Genomic DNA, 23,477 nt, shown 5'->3' with positions numbered 1-23,477 from the left:
CTTAAGATGCAGATGGACAGCTGAGTCTTGTCCTGTGGAGGTGGCTCTTCTGTGTTGTGCCATGCGCTTGTGAAATGGCTGTTTGGTCTCTCCAATGTAGAGGTCTGGGCATTCCTCGCTGCACTGTACAGCATACACCACATTGTTACAACAACATTGTCATCCCCTATGTAGCCGGTGTATCAGAAAAACTCAGGAGAGTTTTCTCCAAGCATGACATCCCGGTGCTTTTCAGACCCAGCAACACGCTCAGACAAAAACTGGTTCACCCGAAAGACAAAACGCCAAAACACAGACTTAACAATGTGGTGTATGCTGTACAGTGCAGCGAGGAATGCCCAGACCTCTACATTGGAGAGACCAAACAGCCACTTCACAAGCGCATGGCACAACACAGAAGAGCCACCTCCACAGGACAAGACTCAGCAGTCCATCTGCATCTTAAGGATAAAGGACACTCTTTCGAGGATGCCAATGTTCACATTTTGGACAGAGAGGACAGATGGTTTGAAAGAGGAGTGAAAGAAGCCATCTATGTCCACTGTGAGCGACCATCTTTGAACAGAGGCGGGGGTTTACGACACCAACTCTCTGCCATCTATAATCCAGTTTTGAGATCCCTTCCCAGACGCCTTAACGCCCACTCACATCCTGGGCCATCTGATCTCAGGAATTCGCATGATAAGGTGGGGCCAGGTTTCACAATGAACACACCCGAAACTCTGGCTGATTGGGACCCACACCCAGTTTCACACCTTGGCTCAGTGGATTAGAGGATCATCAGGGGGTCCTTTTGTCCCTCTGTGGGGGGAAACTCCCACTAGGTTTATATCTGGGACTCCCCACCATTTGACCTTAGAACTGAAGAAGCTTCTCGGATGAGAGGTGAAACATCTTCAAGTAACTTAAAGAAGTCCAGACGCTTTTCTTTGCAAGCTCCTTTGATTAGATTAATATGCTGTATTCGTCACTCTTGGCAAGAGACGGAGAATCATTTATTTATGTATTAAGGAAAAATCAAAGGTTGATTTAAACACTGTTTTCTTGAGTTAAACAAATACAGTATAACAAATAAGTGTATTTAATAAAATATTATAGCCCAGCTTATATAGGTGCCAATATTTGGTGATAAATCAATCTATATTTTTTCTTTAGGCACACAAAACAAATAGATTTCCATAGCATTCATTATATGTAGTTATTTATGAGTCCTTACTAGGACAAACTTATTTTTTTGTATCATTGCAACATCAATTAGTCATTAATGGTCTGGTTGTTGTATTTGTGGAGTATGTGCCCCCTGATCGGTTCTGTTCATAATTTTTATGGACAGTATTTCCAGGCGCAGCCAAGTGGCAGAGGGCTTTCGCTTTGGTGGCCTCAGAATCTCATCTCTGATTTTTGCGGATGATGTGGTTCTGTTGGCTTCATCGGGTGAGGGCCTCCAGCTCGCACTGGAACGGTTCGCAGCCGAGTGTGAAGCAGCGGGAATGAGGATCAGCACCTCCAAATCTGAGGCCATGGTTCTCAGCCGGAAAAGGGTGGAGTGCCCACTCCGGGTCGGGGATGAGTTCCTGCCCCAAGTGGAGGAGTTCAAGTATCTCGGGGTCTTGTTCGCGAGTGATGGGAGAAGGGAGCCGGAGATCGACAGACGGATTGGGGCTGCAGCTGCAGTAATGCGGACGCTGCACCGGTCCGTCGTGGTGAAGAGGGAGCTGAGTGTAAAAGCGAAGCTCTCAATTTACCGGTCGATCTAAGTCCCTACCCTCACCTATGGCCACGAGCTGTGGGTAGTGACCGAAAGAACGAGATCGCGGATACAAGCGGCAGAAATGAGCTTCCTCCGAAGGGTGGCTGGCCTCTCCCTTAGAGATAGGGTGAGAAGTTCGGCCATCCGGGAGGGGCTCAGAGTAGAGCAGCTGCTGCTCCACATCGAAAGGAGCCAGCTGAGGTGGTTCGGGCATCTGACAAGGATGCCCCCTGGGCGCCTCCTGGGTGAGGTGTTCCAGGCATGTCCCACCGGGAGGAGGCCCCGGGGCAGACCCAGGACACGCTGGAGAGATTATATCTCTCGGCTGGCCTGGGAACGCCTTGGTATTCCCCCGGATAAGCTGGAGGAGGTGGCTGGGGAGAGGGAGGTCTGGGCCTCTTTGCTTAGGCTGCTGCCCCCGCGACCCGGCCCTGGACAAAGCGGATGAAGATGGATGGATGGATGGATGTGCCCCCTGATGGACAAACTATGCAATGTCAACACTTGTAGCATGGTTGAGGGGTGTTTCTCCCAGTGCAAGGATATAAATGTACTGAACTGGTATGTCATAGTAAAATAACACCTGACAACAGGACCAACATAAATGAAATCAAAATGAGAGAAAGAAGGTATTCACACTTATTCACCTTCTTTACTTTAGTTTCATTTCAGCTGTGTGAGAGTCTTTTCTGAATACTAATATATATTAAAAAACTACCCCAAGTATACCTGGAAAAGCTGATGGAGTAGAAAGCTTGAAATTCTTGCAAAGCTTTCTCTGTGCTTTGTTAGTTCTTAGGCTGGTGGATCATGAAGTAAAAAAAAATAACTAAAATAAAGATGGACCTTTTTTAGAGATTAGATATTAAGGGGTAGGTTTTTTTTGTTTGTTTTTTTAAAGAAATGTATCCGATTTTGGGTCAGTGCTGGGTCGATATCAGATCCAAATAACAGATCAATGCACCCTTAAGTTGTGAGTAAAAAGCTAACAGTTCAAAAATGAATAATTTTACTGCATTGCAGTCTGTTTGGGGTCATTATCATACTGAAAAATGATTATCTTGCCAATCAGATGTTTTTCAGATAAAAAAAAACTGATAGTACTCTTCTATATTCATAAATCCATTGTTGTGTAAAAAAAAAAAGTAAAATATGGATTCATCATTGTCACTGATTTTCAGTCCAGTTCTTATGTCATTTGTCATAGCTCAATATATTTGTGATGAACACTGAATGAACTGAAGGAGCAGTTGACTCTCAGGTCCTGTGTCAGGTCTGACTGGGACTTTCTTCTCATTTCTTAAGGACATGGCTTTAAGATACTGTTCATCTGCTGTATCGAAATCAAGCTTTATTAACACACATAATTCCACGATTGCACAGAAAAAGCACAGCATATAAAGGAAAAAAGTGAACATTAACTTCCTTAAAAGTGCTTTAAAAGTACAAATACCTGCAGTTACACACATCTGACTGGCACTCCCCCTCTTTAAGATGACCACAGGGGGCAGCATAGAGCGGTGTGCAATATGCTTTAAACATGCCACTTTTACTGGTTCAGAAACAGTGCAGTTGTGTTTGCCTGAGCATAGAGCTTACAGCATTGTCTGTATATATCATCATCATCATCATTATCATTCATTTGATCAGTAATAAAACGACCAGGGTATTTCACCTTTTTATAAACTTCAAAAACATTGTTTGACAGTTTAAACACTGGAAAATGTAGCTTTTTTAATCCTGCTTGGCTCTACATAGCAAAATAGCACTTTCACCTGCATTGTACTTTATACCACATTGCACACCTTATTCAGTGCATATATTAAGGAGCTGCTGTAAACCAGCACTACTTGGACTGAAGACCACCAGGTCATCTGCAACATATAAATTAAATAAATCTGGAGACAAAATCCCACCCTGTCTGACACCATTGCTAACACCAATGGGGCAGGAATACTGCATTCCCATCTAACCTGCATCTTCTGATGAGCATTCCAGTAATGTACCCAGGAAGTCACTGTCGTTTTAATTTAACAAAAAGTTTCCTGTGGTTTACTGGATCAGAAGCATCAATAAAACACATGAAGACTGATGAATTTTTGCCCCATACAAGTTCACCATTTCCTCAAGTGTGTATATACCATGTTTCGCTTGAAGCCAAACTGATTACCCAGGGAAGAGATATACACACTGACTCTATCCAATAGGATTCTTTCTAGAACCTTAGATGAAATACTGGCTTATAATTATCCAAACAGCTTACTTTTCCAGCTTTGTCCTTAATAACTGGGACAAGCAAAATACACAACATCGAGTCTGGTAATATTACATGGATGATAAAACCAGTGAAACAGAGCACTAAAAGAGGAGCTAGCCTTAAACTAGCATTTTTTAGATGTTCTGCAGTAATGTGACCCAAACTGCAGCCTTTATTATTAAATCATTTATGAATGGTTTCATATACCTCATGTGTATGTGTATCCTTATAGGTTTATCAGCAATGTCAGAATCATCCACATATGGTTCACTTTTTATACAAGTGAACAATGTACTGCAATGCTGTCTCCATAATGCTGCTATATTATCTGTCCAAGAAAAACCTTCAACTGTGCACGGGAGAGTTATTTAACAATTATTAAGAATTTTTACCACTTTCCAAAAATCTGTGACATTATTGTTCTCCATTTTCAAATCTGCTTTCACAACCTGCTCACCTTTAGATGTAAAAACAGTATACTTATATCTGGCATTTGCAAGCCTTTTCTGTTCAAACTCTGGGCCTTTCTTAGGTCTTCCAGCCCAAAAGTTTTTAAGCTACATGCGCTTCATCCTGATACATGGCTACGTGTTCTTCCCAACCAGGCCTGATATTAGGTTTCATATTATCCTTGCATTGTACATCAAATGGTTTACCACTTTCATACAAAGCAGTCACAATATCATCATACATGGAACAAAGTTTATGTTTATGCTCAAGATTCTTACATTTGACACCTTTGCACAAAATAGCTTCTTTAGGCAAATAAATGTTGTTTAAATATTTATCTGTATTATTATAATAGGCCAATACGCCATCTTCACTAAATTCTGACCATTTTACACTGGTAGCATTATTAGTTACATGATTATTTCCAATTGTTGCTGGCAATTGTTACACATTTACAGTAAAAGTAAAAGGTATATTGTCTGACACAGCTACCCCATACTCAGTGTTGGGGAGTAACGGAATACATGTACCACTGTTATGTATTTAAAATACAAAATATGAGTAACTGTATTCCGTTACAGGTACCATTTAAAAAGGTGGTATTTGGAATACAGTTACTTTGTGGATTACACGGCGGTACTTTCCTGTTTCATATTGTGGCGGGTCAGGACTGTTTGGGTTTTGTTTGACAGCTACGTTCTGTAGTTCCAGGCGGCAGCATTGCAGTTGCCATGGTTACAGGGTGACACTCTCGCTCTGCGTTTCCTGGGTGAGAGAGCGCCTTTTTGTTGTTGTTGTTGTGCTAAGCTAATAGGCAGAATTCAGAATGTAGCATCATGGGCAGTGTAGTCCGTGCTGTAGGGAGGATGGACTGCCATACTCGTTATGTGTCTGTGAGCGCGAGGAGGGAGAAAAATGAGAGTGGAAAAGTACGAGCTGTCATCGAGCAGAAACGGGAGCTGGAAGCATGTAAATATAATAATAACCACTGCAGCCAAGAAGAGTGCCTGACGAGCCCAGTTGTAAGTAAGCTATTAAGACTCGACTGTACGCTGTGTTCGTGTTTTCCTCCGAAACAATAAGTTCCGTTGGAGCAACTCTGTCTCTCGCAAGCAGAGTTGACCCTCACAACAAAGTAAAGCTATTTTTCGGCTACGAGCCCAACACGGAACCGTATTAGTCAGAGGTCCCTTTACTACGGTTCGGAGCCGCGGACCTTCAGTAATAGTAATAAATCACAGCAATAGTACATTCACGTAGTTGTAAAATGCATGATAATATGTTAAGTAATCAGAATACGTTACTCTCATTGAGTAACGTAACGGAATACGTTACAGAATATATTTTAGGGCATGCATTCTGTAATCTGTAGTGGAATACATTTTAAAAGTAACCTTCCCAACACTGCCCATACTTCATAGTCATGTTTCCTAATGCTGCCCAACATCTGTACATATGCAGTGATTTAGCCATAATGTAGCATGCCAAGCTTCACTTACATATGTGTAGCTGTCTTGGAGTGGTAACTCTTCGCTTGACAGAATAAGATCATTATCTTCCCCAAACCAGATTAAGTGGATAGCAGACCGAGAATTGCTGTGCGAAAGATGAGCATTAAAACCACCCACAACATATATATTATAAGTACTTTTATCTTAAATAAAGGCATTTATATGAGCCATCCTACTAAGATATTCCTAATTTTCAGGAGTTCAATAGGGAGTATAAATCATTTAAGGATAAGAAATCTATTGTTATTCTGTGTATATTGTATACCAATACACCGGTCTACAACCAGTCTAACTGGCTTTATCATAGCATTAATTTTTGATTCATTAGATTCAGCAGTAACCTTGAAAGAGCTCAATTTTCTGACAGGTGGCATCTCTGTTAAGTTTCTCTTTAAGATACAGATGATAAAGTGTTTCTGCATCTACAAATTTGGGCAAATTTAGTTGGGAACACACTTACTAGTTTAGTTTTTACAGCTTTTTATGGTACTCATAGCTCCAGTGCCAATGATAGATACAATTCCAGGCCTCTTGTTGCATCCAGTGTTCGCAACATAAACTTGAAACAACCTTCTCCAGCTTCAGGTGAGGCCTGCCCTTCTTCACAGTTTTGATCCATTGTGGGGAACACGTGAAGAGGAAGTCAGATCAACACTTAAGAGCAGTCACACTTGGGTTGACTTCCACAGCACCAGCCTCAACTTGCTCTCAAACATCCACCGTGACTACATGTTTCAATGCACCCACCTCGGTACACAGCTGGTCCATTCACCATAGTAAACAACATCCAAACCGGAGTAGGTAACAGGCGGCAGATCATCCAGGTGATAAGAGACAAATCTAGGGATATTATCCCCACATTCATTCAGCACCTTAAGGCAGGGTTTAATATTGTTGACAGCTTTTTGGAGTCTTTATATCCAACGCTCCACTGTGAGGCAGGACAGAGCCCAAACAAAACGTTTTTGGTGGCTTCAGTCCCCTCAGAGTCAAATGTGTTCATAGCCAACAACACAATTTCTTCCTGACTTGAAGTTTTAATTTTTATCACAAGGAAATTAAGTAGTTCATCCTCCACAATTACCCTGCCATCAGTCGTCCTTTATCTTTTTGTTTTTATTTGAGACCGTTTACAGGCAGGATCTGCAACACCACCACCACCACCATCCAAGTTCACTTTATTAGTGAACTATAGTTCACCTATATACAAGTATATTCAATTTGTATATAGAGTGCTAGGCCTGACATTTCCTTTGTCCACAACTTGTCTGGTTTCCTCAAATTTTTTAAAAGTCAAACTACACACCATATCAAGATATGCCAAATTTTTAGCTAATAGCTCTTTGGGAATCACCTTGTTGGTGCAAAAACACAAAAATGCTACTTTATGCCTGTAAAACTGTCGTCTTTGGCATAATTTGTAGATTTAACTACAGAAATGGGAACAAATTCTATATTTTGTGACAGCAGAGGGTGTAAACATAAAATTAGAATAATGTTTTCTGCTAAGTTGTCTGCTATGTGTAGACACGTTGGTTTATGTCTTGTGTTAGGTATCTTTTTATGTTTGAATAATTCATAGGTCACTGTTGTTGTTGAGTGTTTTAACCAGTGTTGGTCGAGTTACTTGAAAAAAGTAATCAGTAACTAATTACTGATTACTTCCCTAAAAAAGTAATCCAGTTACTTTACTGATTACTTATTTTCAAAAGTAATTAATTACTTAGTTACTTTTTAAAAACACGATTTACAACCTGAATAGGTGATAAAGCGATAGATTTTTTAGCCCAATTCTACTTTTTCTGCATAATCCATCATACAAAATGTAATCAAATGGAAAAGTCTCTTTTTAAAACTTGTTTTATTAGTTTGAACCTTTTAAAAAATTTAATTATATGCAACATTCTCTGACTGGAAGAAATTTGTTTAACATTTAAACCTATTTTCTGCACATTCCAGCACATAAAATAAAATATTTCTTTGTGTGTTTACACTCACTCTTTCAAATAGATGCAAGTAAAACACAGCAGAAAATAAATAACATCAAAGACTAGCGGTCCTGTTGCTCTATTTTCACCTGTAAAGCAGGAGTAGGGTAGGCGGAGGTTTGCTCTGGTGCAGGTGTGCCGCAGCGGTCAGTTGAAGAATCCGCGAGTTTCTCTGTGAGTTTTACGTTACGTCATTACATCGGAGCGTACTCGGTGCTTGCTTGGAAGTTTAGGGTTTTTTTCGCTGTAAAAAGAAGTTTTCTTCCCACGCACAACGGACACTAATGTTTTTGTCACTTTTTATGGAATCAAACTTAAAGTAAGGTCAGTACTTCCATGCTTGCATGCTCATGCTCTCTCCCGCATTCGATATATTATCCATTGTTGATCTGCACACAGCTGTTGTCATGAACGACGCACTTGCTTACGTCACTGTCATGAGACATTCTCGCAAAAAATCACGGTTTTAGTAACGCAGTAACGCAGCGTTCCTACGGGAAAGTAACGGTAATCTAATTACCGTTTTTGCAATAGTAATCCCTTACTTTACTCGTTACTTGAAAAAAGTAATCGGATTACAGTAACGCGTTACTGCTCATCTCTGGTTTAAAAAAAAAACCCCAAAACAAAACAACAAAAAAAGACCTCCTCTGAAAATGATACAGATACAGGTACAGGGACTGGAGTTAGTTCAAAAGCAGCCAATGTCCAAAGAAAAACTTTGAAAGACATTCAGAAACCCTGGAGAATTATGGCTCAAGTATTTTATAATAAAGTTGGTCAAGGTGGAAGAAATCAAGTAAGGTAGCAAGTAAAACCTCAGCACTTAAGCCTAGAGTATAATGTACACTTAGTTACTCTACACTAATTTAAAGTGGCTGTGAAAATTCTGTATCACTATAAAGTATTTAGCAACAATAGATTGTTTAAGCACGTCATATTTAAAAACAATGGTTAGATGATGAACTAGCACAGCACCATGCTGACACATAGTTTAGTTTTCTTAAGCTATCTCAATATTAAAACATGTTATTCACAACAGAAAGCCTGCCCGGATTACTTCACAATTACGCTGTGCACAACAAGTCATGTTGCTGATGTTAATCAACTGGAAATTAAATTAAAAAATGGGAATGTCCTGTTTCATGAGAAGAGCATGTCTTGTTCAGAGAGTTTCCAAAAGAAAGGCACGATCATTCATCCTGAGTCCTAATGTAGACCCCTACTTAGGAAATCTTATTATGTTTTAAATATTGTATGGAACACACAGTTGAGCAAAAACAGAGAGACAAAGAATTCATAGTCTTAACCATTTATTCTGGAAGGCCACTAGACAGATGAAGGCAGGGTGGCTGTGTCATATCTTACAAATAAGGCTCACATTTAGGAACAACCATGAAAATACTGCAACATTTTATCTCTATGGTTATTCTGTGAACTGCAGACCGCTTGAGTGAAATGGGACAGAATAAAATAGAGAGGTATTTCTAACTCTCATTAGACTAATAAGCATTTCTCAGTGCTGGCCTCTTAAAGAGATTTTTATGAAACAACAGGACGCAGGATGTCCTCCGGTGCCATCCTTAATCCCCAGAGCTCCAAAGACGAACAACTTCATTATGCAGAACATAATGGAAAGAGACGTTAATATGAACATTTAAGGTCTCTTTCCAAGCACAGACTATATTTGTAAAGCAGTTAAGCAAGGGAATGTATAGCCAATGTTTGCTTCAGCAAGGGAGAAACATTATCTGAGACCATTGTTTCTCAACAGAAATTTACATAGCGGAAAAAAAGAGGCTGAGAAAGAAAGACCCAACATTAAAAACACTCACAGTTTGTTTTTTTTTGCTGCAATATATCCTTTAAAAATATCATATCAGTGCAAAGAGGACAGGGATGTCAAACTCATTTTACATCATGGGCTACATACAGCCTGCTTTGATCTTACCCGGGCCAGACCAGTGAAACTCTCCTTTTCTGTCAGTTTAAAGATGTTTAACTACACATTTAATCTCTGTCTTAATATAAGAAAAAGAAGGGAAATTCCAACACTCAACATCTCAGTTTTTATATATTACAAAGGCATACAATTACAGAAAAGGTTTGGTAGCTCATTGCCCAGACTATCCTGTATTTATAAAACAAGATAGTGGAAAACAGGAACATTTTGTCATTTAATTGTTTATCTATTACTTTAGTGTAGTATGGGGGAGGTCTTTATCAATAGGAAAAAATATATAACATGTGAAAGTACAATTAAAAGTTCAAAATTCATCGCTCCCTTCACATTTTCAAGCCTTCCAGTGGGCCGGATTGGGGTCTGCTGGCTGTGATTCTGGTGATCCTGGTGACTGGGCAATATCAGGCTCTGATCATCATCACTGCTAAAAGTGTTTACATGTGGAGGTCAGTTTCATCTTCTTTTGTCTTCTGTTGCTGTGAAGGATCACACTATTGTGGTGTCATCTGCACTCAAAAAGGAAATTGGATGGTTGTTGCATTTACAAAAGTCTAACTTGTAATTTGGACAAAATAATTTTGTGTTTCTATGGTGGACATAATTAAATCATGTAGGATCTGTATGAAATTCAACAACTTAATTTGTTCTTATTGAGATGACATGATACAATCTAGTAAGAGTGGTTAGTTACCTGGACTCACAAAATTCACAAGCTCACATGATTCCAAACCAGGGGCGGATCTAGAGAAACTTTCTTAGTTGAAATCAAATGGAGTCGCAAAATCAAAGCCCTTTTTCCTTCCAAACACATATGCAGGTGGTTACCAACAGTTAAAATGATTCAAATACAGTAAGTATACACGTTTTTCATATCTATAACTTAATTATTTTCTGTAGCCCACATAATTAAACACGTTAGTTACATACCTTCAAATTGTTTTATTTTATATTTTTTCCTGCCTTGCTTGTTTTCATTCTTTTCAGCTCAACCTCATGTGTCTGAATTTAGATGTTTTTTCATTGACATACTGTATTAATATTACTGATCTGAAATCACACAAAAAAACATAAAATCCTAGTATTTTTTACTATAAAAATCACAGACATGTTGAGTAAATTATTTTTATAACTTGAAATGCAAATATAAATTGTACATTTTGAAAACTTATGCACACATTTTGTAAACATATACAACTATTTATCTAAAAAATGCAGCTAATACACCTGCCGTTTTTTAAACTTTGTACAACCATTTACAAATATTCCTATGACTAAAATGAGAGAACAATCAGGTGTCGCAATAAGATGCCCCACAAATTATTTGTGCCAGTATAAAAAAATAATTGTTTGTCTGCTACAAGACAGAGAACACCACCGCAGTGATAAACCCTGCAGGCCTGATAACAGGAGGTGTATCACTCCGCTTTTCCACCTAGAGACAGTGTTTACATGTTTGCCTTTGTGACATTCATTAGTGCCCTCACTGACACGCAAAAGAATGACTACACAACAGACTAACTACACACTAACTACACATCACACTAACTACACACTCCACGCTAAACGTCACAAATCTCCCACATCTCAAAACTCTCTCTCTCACTCGCTCGCTCTGTCTCGGTACCATCACTCCCAAACTTTCCCCTCTTCCTAAACAACCAAATCCCACGTGTTGACTTGGTCACAGTCAACACGTGGTCACATGGTACATTTCTCAACCAATAGGAAAGAGCTGGATTTTTTTTCTTTACTGTTTTCACGCTGTCCTTTGAAAATGCTTTTTTTTTTAAAACAAAACAAAACAAAAAACCATGACAATAGTATTTAGAATATCTCTCTCTCTATATATATATATAGAAATAGATATATATATTACCATAACTCTGGATTTAAGAACTGGTGTATACTTTGAAGTCCGAATTTTCAACATGGGCTGAAAGACTCAGCGTGGCTGATCCTTGTTGCTATGTCAGTTTAAATCAGTCATGTGGTTTGGAGGTGCAGCGTGTCCTGGAGGGTTAACACTCACCTTCATTCCATTTCCAGAGTGTAACAACCAACCACCTGTGTGAAATCTGAAATTTCCACGGTATTGTTCAAAATGTGCTCTGGCACAATCATAGCTATTGGTTGCTACTGAAAACAAAAAATAAAGCCGTTTTGTGGTATGGGCTGAACCATTTCTTAATGGTGGAGGGGGGTAACACTATGCAATATATTCAGTTTAAGAATTTATATTCACTGTTAACTGTAATTAGGCTCAAAATGTTAATGTTAATCCATGCCACCCCATGGCACCCTTCTTGATCCGCCCCTGTTCCAAACCACAGGATGCTATTGCTATTTATTGTGGTTTAACCTCTCTGGGTACTCTGGTTTCTTCCCACAGTTAAACGTCTTGCAGTTATTAAGGCTAGATTAACTGGTGATTCTAAATTGCCCATACATGTGAGTGCATAGCCCTGTGATAGACTGGTGACCTGTCCATGGTGTACTCTCTTACCCTATCACATCTGGGATTGGCCTTTGCAATCCCGATAAAGATAAGATGATGGATGGCGTGGAAGTTGTTGTAAATCCACTAAGTTTTTATGTTAACCAGACTGTAGATTTTGTTGAACATTATGTAATATGAAGACAACATGAAGTATTTAAGTGACCAAGTAGTATTGTGGTAAAAGTTATTGAATAGTGTTGGAATAAAGTGAGAAAATTGTGAAGGATTAAAATATTCCAAGAGCTCAACTTACTTCATCTAAACATGTTTCAATCACGCTTTACGCCCTTTTCCTTTGAAGACAGTGATTAAAGAAATTACATTTAGGGGAACACATGCATAAAGTGTATCCAACATCAGTGGTGACAGAAATTTGAACCATACAGTTTCTTGGCATAAATATGCAAAAGAAAAAGAAAGATGCAGCAGCAGCTCTATTCACTGCCCTTCCTGAAACTGTATATTTACATATGGCCAGTGCACAAAACTGAACAATCTGAATAAAAATGCAGCATTGTCTGTGTTGCCCAGAACGACACAGTTTATCCATATTAGTCCCTCCGGTGTGTTCGGAACGTCTTTCCTATTTTGGCCACCAACAATGAGTGATCTGTCTTCTTTTTCAAAGGAGGGACACCACTGAATATGAGACAGGTGTCACTTTGCTTTCAGGAGCGTTTCTTGCACTCTCAGAGCAGTTTTCCCCTCACCCCAGCCAACAGCATGCTCCCCGCCAAGAGCTCGCTGAGCTTTCTCCACAAGTGAAGGGTGTAATTTGTTAGGGAACCTCAGCGATGACACTTCTCCTGCTGCTCAATAGCTGGATTTCCTGTGGTGTGACTTGGGCGAGGGCCATAAACCTGGCTGAGCCGCAAACTCTCACAAGACGAGCCACCGGCTAAAGGTGACCATGATTTGTTCTAGTGTGGCATGCATTGGGTCACCAAACTCTGGTCTCTCGCTCTGGTGGAACAAGAGTAAAGTGCAAGGTGACCACATAAATATACAACACACCATTTCAACATAAGTGCACATTACCCAGAATTGGATGATGGAAAGCAATAAGTAGGTCTGCTGAGCTTGAACAGTGGCTGTGCAATACTGTAGCACGAGTGTGATCATCTCTGTAAAGATTTCAGGGGGACTGTTTCTTTTGTACAACTACGTCTAGAGTGAAAACAGTTCAGAGTGAGGTCTGTGGACTATCTACAGTGCCTGAGGTATTGTTTCTAGAAAGAGATTTTTGTGTTTCTGTAAGACTACCGCTTCATTTAGACCAAAATATCTCAAATAAGGCATTAATCTTGTGCACACACTCACGGATAAAAATCCCCTTACTTATCCTTTTGCTTCCCTGTGAACTTGACAGAAACTGAGCGTGGCATTAGTTCAACCAGGCCTCAGAGTCAGCTCAGCTGCAAATGAGCAAATGAAATCCAACCCACATCAGCTCATATCCTTTTTATACACAATATTGCCAAAAGCATTTACTCACCTGTCTAAATCTTTGAATTGTGATGTTGCATGCAGGCTGCTTCTACAAACGTTTGTGAAAGAATGAGTCGCTCTCAGGAGATCAGTGAATTCCAGGGTGGTACCGTGACAGGATGCAAGCTGTACAACAAGTCCAGTTATGAAATTTCCTCACAACTAAATATTCCACAGTCAACTGTTAGTGCTTTTATAACAAAGTGGAAGTGACTCAGAAGTGGTAGACCACAAAAAATCACAGAGCAGGGTGGATTCTGAGATGCATATTGAACAGAGTCAATTGCAACAGACCTCCAAACTTTATGTGGCCTTCAGATTAGCTCAAGAGCAGTGCACAGAGAGCTTCATGGAATGGGTTTCCGCGGCTAAGCAGCTGCATCCAAGCCTTACAACACCAAGCACAATGCAAGGTGTTGGATGTAGTGGTGTAAAACATGCTGCCACTGGACTCTAGAGCAGTTGAGACGTGCTCGAATCACAGTTTTCTGTCTGACAATCCGATGTATGAAATTTGAGATTTGCAATGATTTTCTGAAATTTTTTATTGAAAAGGTTGTCACCACCAGGGCTCTTATCACAGCTCCTGACTCTGACCCCTCTGTCTCTGTCCCTTGCGCTGCTGTTTTCACTCAGTTTGAGCTTGTGACGCTCTCCACTTTAGAGGATGTGGTTCGCCATATTAAGCCCACAGGTTTCCCACGGGATCCTGTCCCTCCACAATCCTTTAAAGACATTTCTCCTAGTATAGGACAGTATCTCCTTGACATTATTAACAGCAGTCTGTCTTCTGGTGTGGTTCCTGCAAACATGAAGTAGTACAGCCACTGCTTAAGAAACCTGGCCTTGATCACACAGTTTTAGCGAACTATAGGCCTATTTCCAAGCTGCCTTTAGTCTCCAAGGTTTTAGAGAAAATTGTTTTTAGTCAATTGAAAGATTTTCTAGATGAAAATGGCATCTTTGAGGTTTTTCAATCAGGTTTTAAAACCCTTCACAGAACAGAATCTGCATTATTAAGGGTTTTTAATGACATCTTTCTGGCATGTGATTCTGGTAACCATGTTGTTCTTGTCTTGCTTGACCTAACTGCTGCCTTTGACACCGTAAACCACAATATTCTAATTTCTCGATTACATGATGTAGTGGGTATTGGTGGCACTGCACTTAATTGGTTTAGGTCTTATTTGTCAAATAGAACTTTCTCTGTCAGCCTTCTCGGTTACGAATCGTCTTCTGCTCCTCTGTCATGCGACGTCCCACAGGGCTCAATTTTAGGGTCACTGCTCTTTTTACTGTATCTATTGCCTCTGGGTTCTATCCTTAGAAGGCATGGGATCTCATTTCACTGTTATGCCGATGACTGCCAAATTTATTTGCCACTAAAGCACAAGGATGGCATCTCCATAAAACCTCTTTTGACATGTCTAGATGACATTAAAGCTTGGTTGGCTCTAAACTTTTTACATTTTAATGAAAAGAAAACAGAAGTGTTGGTGTTTGGACCCAGTGGTCCCTGTGAGTCCTCCTGTGTTGATTTAGGATCCCTGGAAGTCTATTTTAAACCTGTTGTTACTGACCTTGGTTTTAAGTTGGACAGTGATTTTAAATTGGACAACCAAATCAGAGCAATGGTGAAGTTCAGTTTTTATCATTTAAGGCGACTGGCAAGAGTAAAATCTTTTCTTTCGAGGCAGCACCTTGAAACAGTGATCCATGCATTTCTTTCAAATTCAAATTCAAATTCAAATTCAAATTTTATTTGTCACGTACACAGTCATACACAGTACGATATGTAGTGAAATGCTTGGACAACTGCTCGTGACCTAAAGAAAACAGAAAAGGAAAAGGCTATGAATAAGATAGGAAATAAATATGAAAAATTAAAAAGGGTAAATTTAACTAGGAAGGAATAGAATATAAATTAAGGTTAAAAATGAAATAACTGTACAACACAAATTAGAATGAAGGGTAAATTTAACTGGGAAGAATAAGATAAAATATATAAATTAAAGTTGAAAATAAAATAACTGTACAACAAAATACACAATACACAATATAGAACTATATAAGAATGTATGAAGAAATCTAAATCTAAATAAATATATACACAATAACAGCAGCTGTACAAGTATTAACCGGAAATGAAGAATATAGTGACCAGTGTTGTGCAAAACCAAAGTCCAGAATGTCCAGTGTGTGTGTAAGAACCATATGTGTGGGTCAGTACTGTGTGGGGGTGTGATTGAGAGACCGTATCGCCTGCGGGAAGAAGCTCCTCCTCAGTCTCTCTGTGTTGGTCTTCAGGGAGCGGAATCGCTTTCCTGACCTCAACAGAGAGAACAGTCTGTTGTTGGGATGGCTGAGGTCCTTCACCATCTTCCTGGCCTTGGTCCAGCACCGCCTGCTGTAGATTGAGTGCAGGTCAGGGAGCTCGGAGCGGATGGTGCGCTCAGCTGACCGCACAACCCTCTGTAGAGCTCGTCTGTCCTGCATGGTGCTGTTCCCGAACCAGGTTAAGATGTTTCCCGCCAGGATGCTCTCTATGGTGCACGAGTAAAAGTTCCTGAGCACCTTGGAGGGCAGTTGGAAGTCTCTCAAGCGTCTGAGGTGGTAGAGACGCTGTCGGGCCTTTTTCACCACGGTGTTGATGTGACAGGACCATGACAGGTCCTGCGTGATGTGAACTCCGAGGTATTTGAAGCTGTCCACTCTCTCCACTGGGCACTCGTTGATGACGGGGGTCTGGTAGTTCCTCTCCTGCTTAGTGCTGAAGTCCACTATCAGCTCCTTTGTCTTACTGACGTTTAGAAGGAGGTTGTTCCTCTGGCACCAGTTCTCCAGATTCCTAATCTCCTTCAGGTAGGCCGTCTCGTTGTTATCAGAGATCAGGCCCACCACGACGGTGTCGTCAGCAAACTTGATGATGGTGGTGGAGCTGGTAGTGGCCACACAGTCATATGTGTACAAAGAGTACAGCAGGGGGCTCAGAACACACCCCTGGGGGGCTCCAGTGCTGAGAGTGGTGGAGGCTGAGACATGTCCGCCCATCCTTACTGCCTGTGGTCTGCCAGTTAGGAAGTTGGAGATCCACTGACACATAGATGAGCTGAGTCCCAGATGCTCCAGCTTGGTGGTGAGTGTGGAGGGAATTATGGTGTTAAATGCAGAGCTGTAGTCTATGAAGAGCATTTTAACATAATTCCCCCTTCTAGTGTCCAAGTGAGTGAGTGATGTGTGGAGGAGATGAGAGATGGCATCGTCTGTGGAACGATTTGGATGGTAAGCGAACTGTAGTGGGTCCAGTGTGTCTGGTAGTGAAGAAATGATGAAGTCTCTGACCAGGCGTTCAAAGCACTTCATCACTACTGAGGTGAGGGCTACAGGGCGATAGTCATTGAGAGAAGCAGGGTGGGGTTTCTTCGGGACAGGAACAATGATGGACTCTTTGAAACATGTGGGGACCGACTGAGATAAAGAGATGTTGAATATCTCAGTGAACACAGGAGCTAGCTGGTATGCGCAGTCTTTTAGGATACGACCTGGGATGCCGTCTGGTCCTGCTGCTTTCCTGGTGTTCACTCTCTTGAAGGCTCTCCTTACTTCATGCTCGGAGATGACGAGCACGTTTCCGGTGCTGGCAGTATCTTCCTGTCTGCAGCCGTTAGCGCCGCTAACACTAGCATTGTTGGAGTCCTTAGCTGCAGCCTCGAAGCGAGCATAGAAAGTGTTCAGCTCGTCTGCCAGAGTCACGGCCGCGTTCGTCATACCGGTTGTTGGTGCTTTATAGTCCGTTATTGTCCTTAGTCCCCGCCACAGGCTCCTAGAGTCACTCTGTTGGAGTTGTGACTCTAGTTTCCTCCCGTAGCGCTGCTTCGCCTCTTTCACCGCCCTCCGCACGTTATATGACGCGGCTTTGTACGGGTCCATGTCCCCCGTTGTGAGTCCCGTGTTGTAGGCAGCGGTGTGGGATCTCAGAGCGTTGCGGATGGTTTTATCCACCCACGGCTTCTGGTTGGGAAACGTTGTGATAGTCTTTGTCTCCACGGTATCATCCGCTAGTTTCCCGATGAATCCCACAACCGCTTCCGTAAACACGTTGACGTCATCGTCGGAGCTGTTTCTGAACATGCCCCAGTCTGCGTCATCGAGTGCGTCCTGTAACGCGGCCACCGATTGATCCGTCCAGCGCGCGACCTTCCTCTGAACCGGAACTTCCTGTTTCAGCCTTTGTTTGTATTTTGGCATGAGGAAGATGGCGGCGTGATCAGATTTGCCAAACGGGGGGCGGGATTGTGCCTTGTAGCCGTCCTTGACCGTAGTGTAGCAGTGGTCCAGTGTCCTTTCACCCCTGGTGGGGCAGGTGATGTGTTGATAAAAGTTCGGCGCTGCGCGTTTGAGGTTGGCGCTATTAAAGTCCCCCGTCACAATAAGCGCAGCGTCCCGGTGTTGTGTCTGGTGCTGTGTGAGTGCCTCATGCAGCTCGCATAAGGCGGTGACCGTGTCCGCTTGTGGTGGAATATAAACGGCACTTACAATGACCGATGTAAATTCCCGAGGTAGATAAAAAGGACGACACATGATGGACAGTAGTTCCAGATTTGGTGTGCAGGAGCGTGTGAGAGGAACAACGTTCGCACTGTTGCACCAGTTGTTGTTCACCATTAAACACACGCCGCCTCCCCTTGACTTCCCCGAGTCCCGTGTCCTGTCCATGCGGTGAACCGAGAAGAACTCGGCCAGGAAAGAACTCTTTCTTTCCTGGACTACTGTAACTCACTTTATGTGGGGGTCAGTCAGTCATTGCTCTCACGTCTGCAGCTGGTTCAAAATGCGGCTGCACAACTCCTAACAGGAACTCGAAAAAGAGAGCATATAACCCCCGTACTAGCCTCTCTGCACTGGCTGCCTGTGTCTTTTAGAGTTAATTTTAAAATTCTTATGTTTGTTTTTAAATGCCTTCACAGTCTTACCTCTCTGAGCTTCTTCATCCCCACATACCCTGTCGGTCTCTCAGGTCTAGGGATGGGTATTGATAAGATTTTCACGATTCCGATTCCATTTTCGATTCTGTTTAACGATTCGATTCTCTTATCGATTCTTTTTAAAAAAGGAGAACACTAAGGTCGATTAGCTTAGAACTTTGTTTTATCTTCTCTTTGAACAAGATAGAAATTTAGGAGTAACATGGCCTTACAAACCCAGCAGTGAGATCTTAAGAGTTCCAGCTTACGGCTCTTCAATGGGGTGTCACAGGGTCCCCGGGGAAAAAAATTGTAAATGTAAAATAATAAAATAAATATTCTTCTGTAGCAATAACAAAGTATAGCATAAATTATTCTGTAGCAATTACACAAGAATATCCAGTAATGTCCCTGCCTACAATTAAACACATTCACTTACTGAAAATCATCTGCTGTGGCAAATGGGTGCAAGGCTTTGACCACAAACTTAGTCACTGCTCGCTGACATTCGTCTATCCTGGCCTGAAAGGAGACGCTACCGATAGACTGCAGCGACAACTGCCAGCGAGCGCCAGCCAGACTCTGTCTGTCTCTCTCATCATGGTCACCTAAATGCACAGTGATGGCAGGTTTTGTAATAAGGCAGATCGCGCTAACATAATATGCACTGTTGTTGATTATTTACCTGCTGCATTAATGGGAGAGGACGTGCAAACGTTACCACTGCTGCTGGGTTGAGATTCACGAGTCCGGAGCGGAATTAAAAACACGACATTCATTTAAGGTAATCGCGTTGTTTTGTGAGCAAATGCTTTTGCATATTCGTAGTGTTTCCTCCCTTAAATGAAATATCTACTTTGCAAGTATTGCAAGTTGCCGTGTTGTCATCCGTTCTCGTAAAGTATAACCAAACTTTTTAGCGTTTGAGCTGCTTAGGCGCCGTGTTTCCTGCCAGGTAAATGACGCTCCGCAACGTGGTGACGTCATTCGGGGCGACTGGAATCGATAAGGAAATCGTTTGCAAAAATGGAAAACAATTCCAAGGAATTGAAACAGTGGGAACCGGTTCTCAACAAGAACCGGTTTTCGATACCCATCCCTACTCAGGTCAGCTGACCAGCTGCTCCTGGAGGTACCGAGATCCAGGAGGAAGCTCAGAGGGGACAGGGCCTTCTCTATTGTGGCTCCAAAATTATGGAATAAATTGCCCATGCACGTTAGAGAGGCCCCTTCACTATCCACTTTTAAATCACGTCTTAAAACCCACTTTTATTCCTTGGCTTTTAACCTCAGTGAGACTTAGTTTCTCTTTTAATTGAAGCAGTTATTTAATTAATGATTTCACTCTTCTTTTATTTGGTTTTTACTTATATCTCATGTAATTTTATTTTACAGTTCCAATATACAGCACTTTGTGTCAGCTGTGGTTGTTTTTAAGTGCTTTATAAATAAAGTTGATGATGATGATGATGGTTTCCAGGAGAACGGTACTTGTCTGACTCCAGTGTGCCAAGTGCCAAGTTTGTTGAAAGGAGGATTATGGTGTGGGGTTGTTTTTTTAGGAGTTGGGCCTGATCCCTTAGTTCCAGTGAAATGAACTCTTAATGCTTCAGCATACAATTTTGGAGACAAGACATATTGGACAATTTCATGCTCCAAATTTGATTTGCACAGTTTGGGAATAGTTCTTTGGTGTTGCAACATGACTGTGCACCACCAAAGCAAGGTCCATAAAGACTTGGATGAGTGAGTTTGGTGCTGAAGAACTTGACATCTTGGCATGTACAGAGTCCTGACCTCAACCCGACAGAACACCTTTGGGATGAATTAGAGCAGACATTGTGAACCAGGCCTTCACGTCCAACAACAGTGTCTGTCCTCACAAATATGCTAGAAGAATGGTCCCAAAATTCCTGTAAACACACTCCTAAACTTTGTGACCTGACCAGAAGAGTTGAAGGTGATATTGCTGTATATATCACTCAAGTTCATATGTGTGTAAAGGCAGATGAACAAATACTTGTGGCAATATTATACAACTAGCTCGCTATCTCATATCGGGCATGCTCTTTAGGTTGCTTGGGCCTAAAAACAATTGTTGTGCATCTGCAAGCATCTTTGTAACCAAAGGAGCTTGCAAAGAAAAGCGTCTGGACTTCTTTAAGTTGCTTGAAGACGTTTCACCTCTCATCCGAGAAGCTTCTTCAGTTCTAAGGTCAAATGGTGGAGAGTCCCAGATATAAACCTAGTGGGAGTTTCCCCCCACAGAGGGACAAAAGGACCCCTGATGATCCTCTAATCCACTGAGCCAAGGTGTGAAACTGGGTGTGGGTCCCAATCAGCCAGAGTTTCGGGTGTGTTCATTGTGAAACCTGGCCCCACCTTATCATGCGAATTCCTGAGATCAGATGGCCCAGGATGTGAGTGGGCGTTAAGGCGTCTGGGAAGAGATCTCAAAACTGGATTATAGATGGCAGAGAGTTGGTGTCGTAAACCCCCGCCTCTGTTCAAAGATGGTTGCTCACAGTGGACATAGATGGCTTCTTTCACTCCTCTTTCAAACCATCTGTCCTCTCTGTCCAAAATGTGAACATTGGCATCCTCGAAAGAGTGTCCTTTATCCTTAAGATGCAGATGGACTGCTGAGTCTTGTCCTGTGGAGGTGGCTCTTCTGTGTTGTGCCATGCGCTTGTGAAGTGGCTGTTTGGTCTCTCCAATGTAGAGGTCTGAGCATTCCTCGCTGCACTGTACAGCATACACCACATTGTTAAGTTTGTGTTTTGGCGTTTTGTCTTTCGGGTGAACCAGTTTCTGTCTGAGCGTGTTGCTGGGTCTGAAATACACTGGGATGTCATGCTTGGAGAAAACTCTCCTGAGTTTCTCTGATACGCCGGCTACATAGGGGATGACAATGTTGTTGCGTCTGTCCTCCCTCGCTGGTGTCTGATCTTCTTTTCTGTGCCTCTTTGCTGACTTTAAGAACACCCATTTAGGATAGCCGCACGTTTTGAGTGCTTCCTTTACATGTGTGTGTTCCTTTTTTTTCCCTTCAGGCTTAGAGGGAACATGTTCTGCCCGGTGGTGTAGGGTCCTGATTACTCCAAGTTTGTGTTCCAAAGGGTGATGGGTCTTGTCCACAGGACAAGACTCAGCAGTCCATCTGCATCTTAAGGATAAAGGACACTCTTTCGAGGATGCCAATGTTCACATTTTGGACAGAGAGGACAGATGGTTTGAAAGAGGAGTGAAAGAAGCCATCTATGTCCACTGTGAGCGACCATCTTTGAACAGAGGCGGGGGTTTACGACACCAACTCTCTGCCATCTATAATCCAGTTTTGAGATCCCTTCCCAGACGCCTTAATGCCCACTCACATCCTGGGCCATTTGACCTCAGGAATTCGCATGATAAGGTGGGGCCAGGTTTCACAATGAACACACCCGAAACTCTGGCTGATTGGGACCCACGCCCAGTTTCCCACCTTGGCTCAGTGGATTAGAGGATCATCAGGGGGTCCTTTTGTCCCTCTGTGGGGGGAAACTCCCACTAGGTTTATATCTGGGACTCTCCACCATTTGACCTTAGAACTGAAGAAGCTTCTCGGATGAGAGGTGAAACGTCTTCAAGCAACTTGAAGAAGTCCAGACGCTGCCAGTGGCGGACCCCCTCAGACATCGGTGCGTTGGTGGTTCTTTGTGTCCGGGGATGGGCGTCCAGGTACACACCGGCTCACTCCTTGGCGGCCGCTTATCGGGGCCTGGAGCCTGGGGCTCGCTCGGGCCACTTCGGAGGTGGGGTGCCCCCGGCCTCTCGGCCTGGGGCTCGGTCACTCAGGCGCAGCTGGCTGCCGGCGGAGCGCGTCACTGCAACTCCCCCTGGCTTCTGCTCCGCGGCTGCTGAGTGAGCCCTCATCTGGGACTCTCCTCAGCTCTTTCTGGGACAGTGGCGCGGCTGCCCCTCTGTTGGTCTTCCTTGGTCTCTTGTGTTCTGGGGGCCTCTGGATGTCTGGAGTTTTGATCTCCTCCACACCTGCTTCACGCCCTGGAGGACGGGGCTGTGGCCCCCCCACACCCTCTAGCAGATTATTACATGAAGGAACCTTTTAAAAAAACAAAAAACAAGCGCGTCCATGCTCACAGGTGTACACACGGGTGATCACACCCACAAACTACACCCTTTTTGGCTCCTACCTCAAAGCACACTGTGTTCTGTTGATCTTATGTGCTGCACAATAATGTTTAACATTTAGTATTTACTGTCATATTCCCATATATCATTGTGATGTTGTTTATTCTATTACTCTTGTTCTCTTCTGCTTGCTTTCTTTTTTCTTTCTCAGCAGGTGATCCAGGTGATTGATATATGCATTTTTTTTCCTCTGCCCGTTCTGTTGGTTTTTGTCTTTTGCCCTTCTCCCCCGTCCCTCTTCTCAGCTGTTTCTCTTTCCCTCTTTCTTTCTCCCCTTCTTTCCCCCAGTCAAGTCTGTCCCGTATTCAGTAAGTGAAAATAAAATAAACAATAAAAGGTGAATCAAATGGACCACTACGGCAAGGCTGGGATGGTCAGTTTGGTAAAGTAAATCCGTTGGGCATCTTTCTTTGCCTTTAGA

General features: G+C 42.3%; 1 long non-coding RNA gene across 1 annotated transcript in view; it reads left to right on the top strand.

The window, feature by feature from the left end:
• Positions 1–4,150: 4,150 nt before the first annotated feature.
• The window catches only part of LOC309691677, a 36,279-nt gene continuing 16,952 nt past the window's right edge, over positions 4,151–23,477 (top strand). The window contains exon 1 of the long non-coding RNA XR_014272080.1: positions 4,151–5,479. This is a non-coding gene — a long non-coding RNA (uncharacterized lncRNA). The remainder of the gene's footprint in view (positions 5,480–23,477) is intronic.

The sequence above is a fragment of the Aulonocara stuartgranti genome (assembly GCF_965226115.1).
Source record: "Aulonocara stuartgranti genome assembly, chromosome: 16".
In the NCBI taxonomy this organism is placed as follows: Eukaryota; Metazoa; Chordata; class Actinopteri; order Cichliformes; family Cichlidae; genus Aulonocara; species Aulonocara stuartgranti.
The sequence above is the reverse complement of the archived record's forward strand: the minus strand, read 5'-3'. Positions and strand labels throughout refer to the sequence as shown.